Source organism: Papaver somniferum, chromosome 10 (assembly GCF_003573695.1).
Source record: "Papaver somniferum cultivar HN1 chromosome 10, ASM357369v1, whole genome shotgun sequence".
In the NCBI taxonomy this organism is placed as follows: Eukaryota; Viridiplantae; Streptophyta; class Magnoliopsida; order Ranunculales; family Papaveraceae; genus Papaver; species Papaver somniferum.
In genome coordinates this window covers 162,056,413-162,067,774 of record NC_039367.1, presented here as the reverse complement: position 1 = coordinate 162,067,774, position 11,362 = coordinate 162,056,413, and the positions used below count along the sequence as shown (strand labels likewise).

The window sequence follows — 11,362 nt, the reverse complement described above, 5'->3', positions numbered from 1 at the left end:
AGAGAAATCTCCTTTTTCAGTTAAGTTCCAGATAATTCTATCTTCTTCATTTGGGTGGCTTTGCAGATTCAGAATCTTTGTAGCTTCATTGGTGTTGAAGAGAGTGATGACTTGTGCTTCATTCCAGGTTCCATCTGGAAGGAGAAGAGATTCCACCTTTTCTATGTAGTGGGGACAATTTTGTGGCTTTTGTAGTATGGAGGAGGTATTTGGTATCCAAATGTCCTTGCAAATGCTGATTATCTTCCCAATTCCTATTCTCCAATTGCAATGTTGTTGTATGTTGCTTATTTCTTTAAGGATTCCTTTTCATATACAGGAGTCACCATATTTTGACTTAGTATCCATATTGAGAACATTTCTACGTATCAAGTACTTAGCATCCATGAGTTTATACCATAGAGAGTCTTTTTCCTGCTCCAGCCTCCAACCAATTTTAGTTATCATGGAGCTGTTGAAAAGTTCCAAGTTCATGAAGCCTAAGCCACCCAGATCTTTTGGCTTGCATAAAGAAGTCCAAGATTTAGGATAGTAACCAGTAGGATTCTCTATGTTTTTTCCCAGAAAAAATCTCTTTGAAGTTTATCAAGGTATTTGCAAGTTTTTTTTGGAACCTTAAAGCAGTTCATTTGATAGATACAGGCTGAGGAAGTGACATATTTGATGAGGACTTCCCTACCTGCAGGGTTTAGAGGGGTATATTTCCAACCTCAGAGTCTGAGCTTCATCTTTTCTACCCCTGGTTTAAAGGAGCTGATTTTGCTTTTCTGAATAAAGAGGGGGAATCCTAGGTATTTATCATCCAACTGCAGAACTTGAACTCCCATAAGACCACTGATGTGAGGAATGAGGCTTGGGTTAGTGTTTTTGCTGAAGAAAACTCTAGATTTATTGAAATTTATAAGCTTCCCAGAAGTGCTTCCAAATAGTTTCAGTGTCTTCATTATATTTTGTGCTTCAATCAAGTTTGCCTTGCACAATATCATACAGTCATCTGCAAAGAGGAGGTGACTAATGGGTGGAGCTGCTTTGCATATCTTGAGTCCTGTAATGATTCTTGTCTCTTTAGCATGTAGAAGATTTTTTGAGAGGGTTCCATGCATAACAGAAATAGATAACGGGATAGGGGATCCCCTTGCCTTATCCCTCTGGTAGGTTTGAAGAACTTATCAGGAGAGCCATTAATAAGATCAACAGAAGTAGATGTGGAGATACATTGAAAGATTTTGTTGCACCAGAGTTCATCAAACCCCATTTTTCTCATAATGTACATTAGAAAGTTCCAGTCTACTCTGTCAAAAGCTTTAGCTATATCAATCTTAATACCCATAAAGCCATTATTACCTTTTTTTTTTTCCTTTTTTTTATCTCATGGTATGAATTATTTCATGGGTTATAGCTATGTTGTCAGAGATTTGTCTTCCAGGGATAAAAGAAGATTGGTATGTGGAAATGAGTTTGGGTAGAAGGGATTTCATTCTCTGGCTAGCAGTTTGGATATGATTTTGTATGTGGTGTTGCATAGGCTTATAGGCCTAAAGTGACTAGGAGAGGTGGGGTTATCAATTTTTGGTACGAGGGATATGAAGGTAGAATTCATTTCCTTAAGAATATGGCCAGAAGAGAAGAAGTTTTGGACCATTTTTGACTATGTCAGTTCCTATAATATCCCAGTTGGACTTGAAGAAATTTTGGGGAAAACCATATGGTCCTGGAACTTTGTTACTAGCCATGCTGAATAAGATAGCTTTGATTTCATCTGGTTCAGGGGTTTTGTTGAGAAGCATGTTATCAGTATTGGTTATCTTGGTTGGTATGAGATTGATAAGGTCAGTGGAGGGGATAATAGGCTCAGCAGTTGCCATTTGGTTGGTATGAGATTGATAAGGTTGTTCTGCACTTGGTTGCTATGTGGAAGTAGATAGTATTTTGATCTCCCAATTTAATAAGTTGATCTCTGCTCTTGGTTTTCCAGAACTGCTCCTCAATATCAAACCAATTTTTGAGTTGTTTCCTAGCATTTGCTAAGGCCTGGCCTCTATCATCTCTGAAGTAGTTTATATGTAACCAATTTAAGTATTGCTTGCTTTCCTCTATATTAGTTTTGATGTTTCCATACACTTCCTTGTTCCAAATTCTGATTTGCAGCTAAATGTCTTTCAGTTTTCTAGCAATGATAAAAGCACTTGAGCCAGATAAAGATTTCTTCCAGCGGTCTGCAATGATTTTCCTGCAATCTTCATGATCTAACCAAGGACCAAAGAAATTGAAAGGTATTTTGCCATTTTTCCAATTGGGATTAGAATTGAGCAAAATGGGATGATGATCAGAACCAATAGCAAGCATGTTAGAAATAGTGGTATTAGGGTAGATGGCTAGCCATTGATCATTGGCTAGGCCTCTATCCAATCTTTGCTCAGTTAAGGCATGGTCCTTTCTCTTGTTAGACCAAGTAAAGGGACAACCAGTGAAGCCTAAATCAATCAAATCAAGTTCAAGAATCTTATCTTTGAAGATGTCAGCTTCATTCTTATCCATAGGATGGGTACTGAATTTTTCAGTATCATGCAGAATAAGATTGAAGTCTCCTAGAATCAACCAAGGAAGGTTGTAGGAGGCAGCAGTATTTGATAGCATATTCCAGGATAACAGCTTAGAGTGAGTGTCATAAGGGTTCCCATAATAGCCTGTAAAGAGCCAAGGGGGCTATTGACAGTTGTGATGAGTGCATTGCTACAACAAACAGACGTATTTGTGACATTATGTTCGCAACATAATATAAAACGTCATATATATTAGTTATTCGTGATAGTATTAGTGTCACAAAAATATTGTGTTAGCTAAATCCCCAGAAGTGTCAGGATAGGTATTTTCTACACCTTCCATTCTGTCGCAAACATTTATTTTTAAAATAAAAAACAAATAAAATTAATATGATTTTTTCGCGACATTTTTAAGTGTGGAAAAATTATTATTTTTTAATTGTTAATTTAAAATAATTATAATTTTTTATAACTGACATTTTAGGAATGCTACGAATAATCATGTATATTGTTAACACTAAAATCCTCCACAAATATCCAATTATTCACGGCATCGTGTAGTCGTTGAGAATAATATATTTTTCCTAACACTCTCATCCATTGCAAATAATCTCACGCATTACTAATATTTTATGATGTTGGTAAAACCTTTTATTTCCCGCTCAAAAATAATGTCACGATAATAACATTTTTGCGACGCATCCATCTATTAGAAATACCTTTTTACATTAACGGTAATATAAAATGTTGTAAATACAATGATAGTCCTTGACTATATAATGCATAATAAATGATTTTTATTTAAACCTTTTCATATGTCGTTAAAAAAAATAGTTTGTAGTTTAACTACATGTTCAACGTCTTAGCTGATTAGAATTTATATGATTTGAGTTTCTTAGCTGATTAGAATTTATATGATTTGAGTTGCACAATTTTAACGATGCTTATTAATGTTGTACAATTTTTCTACGGTCGCTAGGGTCAAAAATATTTTCTTAATGTAAATTTAGCTGCGTGGTGCATCTCCTTTCCATACTCTGTTTTTTTGCTTGTTTCCGGTATCTTCGAAAGTTTGTATACTATTACAGTTCAAAATGACAACTTTCGTTAAAATGACAAGTCAACGTATCCAAACAACTAGCAATAAAAGGTCTACAGACAAAAAGAAAAAGAAAAAAAAATGGTTGAGAAACACTTCTCTTTAATCAATATCACTTTCACCACTTGATATAACACCTTCATCTTCACTATCATGTTCACTCAAAAGACCACCTTCTCCTTCAAGTTCTTCTTCTTCAATATAATCCTCTGAACCTTCAAGATCATCTATAACAGTATCTATATAAACTTCTTCGGCGGCGACATCATTTCTATTCCAACTTGAATTAGTAGCTTCCTCATTGCAACTTGATGCATTTCCAGAATTATCTTGAACGATGTTATCTGTTGTGAAAGTGTTCATCTTGCTGATATGCCTCGTCATTATTTGGTTCTGACCCAACCTCTTTCTCTGAGACATCATAGACATTTCGAGGAATTACATGTTGAACAACATGCCATTTTCCACGCATTTTAAGTTCTTTAAGGTAGAAAACTTGTTGCACTTGGTCAGCAAGCACAAAATGATCGTCTTTGTACCATGTCTGAGAGAAGTTAAGACTAGTGAAATGGCTATCTGCAATAATATTTTTCCTTCTCTTATCGGCGTCCCACCAATCACATCTGAAAAGAAAAACTTTCTTTCCATACAGGTAACTTAGCTCTAAGACATCTGTTAACACACCATAAAAATCAGCAACATTAGACTGGTGCTCCCCCTTTACTACAACACCACTATTTTGTGTCCGCAAATTAACTTCCCGGTCCCTTGTACGAAATCGAATTGCATTAGTGATACAACCACTATATCGCACAACACGTGGATCAGGGACAACTGCTAGTGAATATATTTCATCTGAAACACTGGGAGAATTCTCTTCTCGCAAACGATTCACCTATAAAGTGATAAAATGTTAATTATAATCCCAATGATAGATTTCACAGCATTTCTGATACGGGAAATAAGAAATGAAAATAAGAATGATGTATACTCTAATACAATAGACAAACTCAAAATAACCATTTCTGCAACAAACTCTTGGGAGCGATGTAATACGTTCCTGCGGTGTGTTACTAGCCAACCATCGTAATTATACTCAACAAAATCACACCCAAGCTAACTGCCCTGACCTGGGTGGTCATCCATATAAATAGATGAATGTACTAACTTCCCTGACCTGGGTGTATTCTTTATTCTCTACATGTTACGTACTAGCACTTGAGACAAAAAATCATAAAGTATCCAGTTCATCATTCAAGGAAGCAAAGCATGTAGTCTTAGATTAATCTAAAATATAAACAATTTTTCTAACTAGCAGAATATGTACACAGAGATAATTTAACTATGGATCCCACTTCCATGCAACATTAAAAATGAGTTTATGATACTTCAAAAATGCCAACATCCATCAAAGTATATAATCACACAACACAGCTAAAACATTGAGCAATCGTAAATGGTTTCATCCTGCGAACATTGAGCAATCGTTATACACCCAGATCACCACTACATCACCGCCATTAAAGTATAATCATTCATATCTTAACCCAAGCGTGCAACTGACAATCATGAAAGGGCTCATATAAGGGGCAGTATTTCATGTGATGTGATAGAAAATTTTCAAGAGTTTTCGTCTTACATGAATCATCTAAATTATAAAATGGTCAGTGAGCACGCAAAACATGTCACTAGAATTCAGAGAAAAAAAAATGAATTAACACAAACATTATTCCATGGACATGTGTACACAAGTGAATTAACTAACCTAGAGAGTACTCTAGAAAATTGTTATACACCCAAACCACAAGCAAGGTATAATGAAACAAATTTGAATAAAATTAAAATATAATCTAAAATCCCTTGAAAATTGCGCCTTAGCGCAATACATGACCTTAGACACTGCAAAGACACCATGCGTAATGTTTATATGCCAAGATATATTGGATCAAGGAATACAAGCTGCAGTTGATGTGACTTCTCTAGGATTAGTTACCACACCAACACCGTTACAGGACACCATTTCAACAATAATATAGATTTCACATCAGTGGCAGGAAGCACTAACGTTAATGAAAAGGGCACGATTAATACTAATCGAACTAATCAAAGAAGAAGTATAAAGACCGAGGAAAACTTATGATCAATATCAAACCTAGTCCACCAATATGACACTCTTCGGCAACATAAATCACACAATCCAGCCACAACAACTAGTTTTAAACAAACTGATTGTAAAATTAGTATTGCAACCACTAGTTTTCTGTCTACAGAAACATAAATAACCTTTACACTCATCCCAACTAAGAATATTAGATCCTATTAACAAAAATTGTCTCAAGATTTGGTAGATAATAAATTGATTCAGAAAATATAGTACAAGTATATATAAGAACATAGCATCTGCAACATTGCTTCAGGAAGTTGCACACGCGGAAAAAACAAAAAGAGACAACATTTTCTAGTTATATATTTGTCTCAAACAGATTAGCCTGGAAAAACTTACTCGAGCCAAACGTGATATTCTCCTTTTCCAACTTCGTCTTCAACTACGCTAGATTCACGTGAAACTAGGAAAAAAATATGGTTAGGCAACTCCACTAAAATTTACGTAACAATACAAGTACGACTTGAGGATAACAAACAGTAAGAGAGTTCACTTGGAAGCACAAATAATTACAATATCCAAAAAAATAATATTTAGTCCCCGATCACCTTAACAAGGAAAAAAAAAGAACAAAATGAAACAAAATGGAGGCATAATCTTGTTTGAATGTCTGTTCCATCTGTGGTTAAATTGATGATAAGATGAACAAAAAAGAAATGACCTACGAATCAGTGATTTTTCCCAAATATTAAATCTTTACATTGCGTTTCAACTCCTAGTTCCATGTTTTACAAATTCTCTGTATCTATAGCACAATGATTTGCAAAATAATAGACTAAAAACGCAACATCAAGTGTGAAAAGCCCATTGCTGGAAACATGAGTCTAGAAACATATAAGGTGCTGGAAACATGAGTAATTAAACACTAATATAGCGAAACTCCCAGGAAGATTGTGCCTTAGCGTAGCACATGACACACTGCAAAACATAGTTACATTGATATCCTTATCCACCTAATGTAATAACATTTTATAATTTCAAGTACATACACGTGCGCTAAATTCATAGAATCAAGTCAAATTACAGAAAATAAACTATTTCTTTGAACCGTCGATCTTAATTATGCGTTCGGCTGCGTATGACTTTGATTTATTAAGAATCAGGTACCAAGTTATACAATGATCTTTCATTATATATAACAACAAAAGTCAGAAGCTTATATCCTAATCAAGTACTAGTAAGTATAATTAACGAAATACATTCCCAAACTTCCCAACAAAACTAGAAGATCATCATCTCCAAGTAAAGAGATCTCTAATCTTCCTTAAAAACTCCCTAATTGTTCTACTCTTGTTCGGAATCAAATACAGTGGCTCCAAGGTAAAAAAAAAACAGCAAAAAACCCTACAAAGAGTATCACCACAATCGCAGAACTGACCTTAAGATAGTATTATTTCTAAGAGGGTCAAAACTGTTGTCAAGCAGAACTGACAGACAAACCTATCATTTAAGCATTTCATCAAACATTTGTTTATCATTCTTTTGACAATGAAGCTAAAACTTGATGTGCTCAGACTAGACTAAGTTATAATCATTGAGCAAATCAACCTCCACTTCCTGCCTATAGAAATTAGTCTTCCCCCTCTTTTTGATTTTAAAATTAGTCTAGAGGCAATTTGGATCTGTGACCGAGCTAATACATATGAATCTTTTCAATGCAATCTCAAAACCCTAACTTAAAAAACCCCCTAAAAGTATTCAATCTAAACACCAAATTAGAACACGTTAACTGACTAAACGCTGAATCGAAACAAAACTCACATCTTACAACCAAATTAAGTAAAAAAAAAAAAAATTAAAAAATACAGAGTGTATTTCTTACAGATTTATAGAATTGAATTATTTAGGTGGTGCCATGGTGATGGTGCTCGAGCAGTAGAAAAAGAATGTTATAGCGGTCTTGCAGCGGAGAAACGACACTATAATGTTGAATCCTTGCTATATAATTTTAGAAGAAGTTTATCTTTGATTTCGAGAAAGAGAAGGGATTTGAGATGAGAACTTACTGCTTCAAAAGAAAAAAAGAAAACGAATAGAACTCATCGGACACGTGTTGATAACATGAGATAGAAGATGGAATTATTTACGGGTGGTAGTGTGACACGATTTCTTTTCTTTTTTTACCTTGTTTTTGGTGGGATATTTTAATAACTATATTTAGGCGAAATTTTTTACCTCCAAAACATAATTCTAATTCTGTTTTATCGAAAAACTTCCCTCCCATTTATTTGGATAAATCTTATTTCGTGTTTTTCTAGTGCCAGGTCGGGAATAATATTTTCATATAAGATCTTCACAATCTACATAAGATACAAATCTAAACTGATGGATTTCCTTAAATAGAAACAGAAATGACTAGTTGAGGAAAGAAAATATTTTCAAGGAAAAGCATATGGATAGGATAAATAAATTTCTTTTCTAAATCAGGCATAATATTTTAGAGGACATGGCACGATCACACAAGGCCAAGGATCCTTGTTTATAACTTTTATGGACCGACTTGGTGAAGTGATATCGATCATGTGAACGTTACTATTTGATTTCATGAGCATGGTTTTAAGTTGTAACGAACTGGTAATTAGGGATATGGAGAAGTTCTAATCAACCAGGATGTCAATATATTTTTCAGCATTTTCTGGTGCTGCGTCCTTTGTAAATTTTCATAACAACGTACCTATAAATTCTTGGGGGCGGATTTGGTTCTTTTTTTTTCCACTTTAGATTCAATAAAAATTTCATTATTAATAAATATGAGTGGTTACGCACGTTTTTTCAGATCCAATGAGCACTTTTATATCACGTGGAAACATCTCCTAATAGTCAAAATTTGCTTATTCAATTCTAGCCTTCTTAGCTTGCTATGTTGTTTGGGTTTTAATTTTGTTCTCATTAACTCTATAAGCCTTCTTCTCGAAGGATTTTTTTTCTTATAAATTTTTAATATTCACCGATCAATTGAATGACTAAAATAAAAATTTGATACTTAATAACAATAATTTGAAAGAAAATAGAATTTTTTTAGAGAAAAATCGATCGAAATTGATGAAATAGAAAACAATATTTGAGTATTGGTCATGGAATGGTTTTTAATCACAATACAAGATGACCACTTTCATAGTGGGGGATAGACGAAGAAATTGAACTGGACAAATCAATATAATTATGTAGTGAAATTAGATGATTTCTAAGGTGAAATCGTAGGATTAAAAAAATGAATCAGCTTGAACGAATTCAAATAAAAGTCGAAGATATTGAAAACTCAATCCTCTTGAGATGTTGCGCGTGGTTGCATCAAAGTGAATTATTGTAATCAAAATTTGATACTTTAATTGCAGTAAATTAAAAATAAAATCGATCGAACATGATTAAGTATAAAAAAGAAAATTGATTTTGAGGGTTAGTATACATGGAGTACATTTTAGTCACCATGTTTGAGTACATCAAATTGAATTATTGTGATTCGGTATTGATACTTTAATAGCAACAAGTTAAAATTTTTGTCTCGAAAGTTTTTAAACAATTGATGAATAAAAAGAAAAAAATTGATTTTAAGGCGTTATTAGTGATTTTAGTCAAACCGAATTTCTACACTCTGCAGTTGAGAAAAAAAAATCTTTTGGTGATTTATCAAAGTTTCTCCTTGAACTTATTTCTTCAATTTTTGATTTTAAGTCTCTGGTTTTCTTTTTTGTTATTTTTGGTTCTTTTATTAATTTGATTTTTGAGTTTCTACTGTTCTTTCTTGTTAACCTTGATGCTTTTGATTTATTTTCCTTACAGTTTGTTGATCATATACTTTTTGTGTTTCATTATCAGGAGTACTACCAATTTTAATCAAGGGACAATGGCACCAGGTGGAGTTAGACCCCCTTGCACATCACACACAGCCTCTCAGTTTTCATGCACTGGTAATTGAGTTAATCACATACCTACAAATTATTTTCTTGGAATTATTATGTTCATTTTCGGCAGACGCAGAATTATCTAACTCCCATATCTCTTGAAAAATAGATCTGCCAAAGATTAACAAAGGAGGAAGAGGATATGCTCTTAATGCAAAGCTTATTGATCACATAAGGAAAAGGAAAGAAAATCCTACAATAACGGTCAAACCAGGTAAAAAGATTCCAACTGGGGATTGGGACACTGAATTCCAAACTGAAATAGGAATCATCGTTTGCACCGTGGTCGACTCACCCCAAGTGGAAGTCAATTGGAAAATCAGATCTGAAGAAATTTAATGATCTCATATTGGTAATCATATACCTATTTTTTAATCATTTTAGTGTCCCTACTACTCTGTTCTTCTAATGTCCCTATTGTTATGTTCTTCTTGCACAGACTACGGCTTTATTAATTAGAACTCTCTTTGGGTAGTTTCTTTGTTGCTGGTGCTAACATAAATTTGTTTGGTGATTGTGAACTTAGGAAAAATTCACTATTGATCTACATGTAGTACGCATTCAGAAGGCGGTCAACACAATGCTAGCAAATGAGTACAGACAGTTTAGATGCACACTTGACAAACACTACCTGCAGTACAAACAAGATGGAACAGAACGGGAGGAGGATTGGGAGAAACTTTGCACTTGGTTTGAGTCTGATGAGTTTCAGGCAATATTGGTGTTCGATCCTTGTTGTATTTATAAGATTTATTTGTGGTAGTCATATGGGTGGTATTCAGACTTCAGTACTAGTCGTATTTATGATATCTATGTAGTATTTATCTACATTGAACCGTCTGCTTTGGATTTGAATGCAGACAAGTAGCGCTCAAGTTAAAAAAAGTCGAGAAGCGAATACAACCATTCGTTGTACGGGGTCAAAACCTTTTGCCCGCTATAGAGAGGAAATGGTAATTGTGTTGTCTCTGTTATATAAGTTTATGGTTAATACTGTATCTATTTTTTTTTTGTGGGGAAACCTGCAGTGTGATCCAGGAACAGGTGAAGTTGTTGAACAAATTGAATTCTACAAGTTAACCCACTTCAAAAATATGTTTGGACCTGTCATACGGCGGAGGAAAACTATGTAATACAAGGATTTTCGTTGTGATTTTCTATTAAATTTTTTGTCTGAGAGTTACTATTTAGTTTTAGCATATGTTCTGCTATTTATTTTTAATTATTGTGTAGGGTAAAATGCTTGAACTCCGAGATAAGCCTACACCTGAAGGATCAACACCCTTGACCGATGCTCAAATATGTGAGGAAGTGCTAGGTGTAAGATGGACTTGGTCATGGGTATGAAAAACCTAGCTCGTCTAGCATCGAATATAACGCGGAGTTAGGCGAAGCTCTTAGGAGGGCAGATGAAGCAGAGAAGAGAAATAAGGAACTTGAAGAAAGAGTTGATGAGAAAAATCGCACAATACAGGGGCTGGTAACTGACACAGTGGATATAAGAAGAATGTTGCTTGAAATGCAGGGAAACCGTCAAAGCACTCCTGAGAATCAAAGCACCCCTGAGAACCGTCAAAGCACCCCTGAGAATCAAAGAACCCCTGAGAACCGTCAAAGCACCCCTTGAGATGATTGTTGAGGGACCAACAATTGA

General features: G+C 34.5%; 1 long non-coding RNA gene across 1 annotated transcript; it reads right to left on the bottom strand.

Annotated features, from left to right (window-relative positions):
* Positions 1-3,724: 3,724 nt before the first annotated feature.
* On the bottom strand, positions 3,725-7,768 carry LOC113317222. The gene is made up of 3 exons (XR_003343345.1): positions 7,629-7,768; positions 6,146-6,209; positions 3,725-4,537 (listed from the first exon to the last, which is right to left on the bottom strand). It is a non-coding gene; the product is annotated as an uncharacterized LOC113317222 (long non-coding RNA).
* Positions 7,769-11,362: the final 3,594 nt, after the last annotated feature.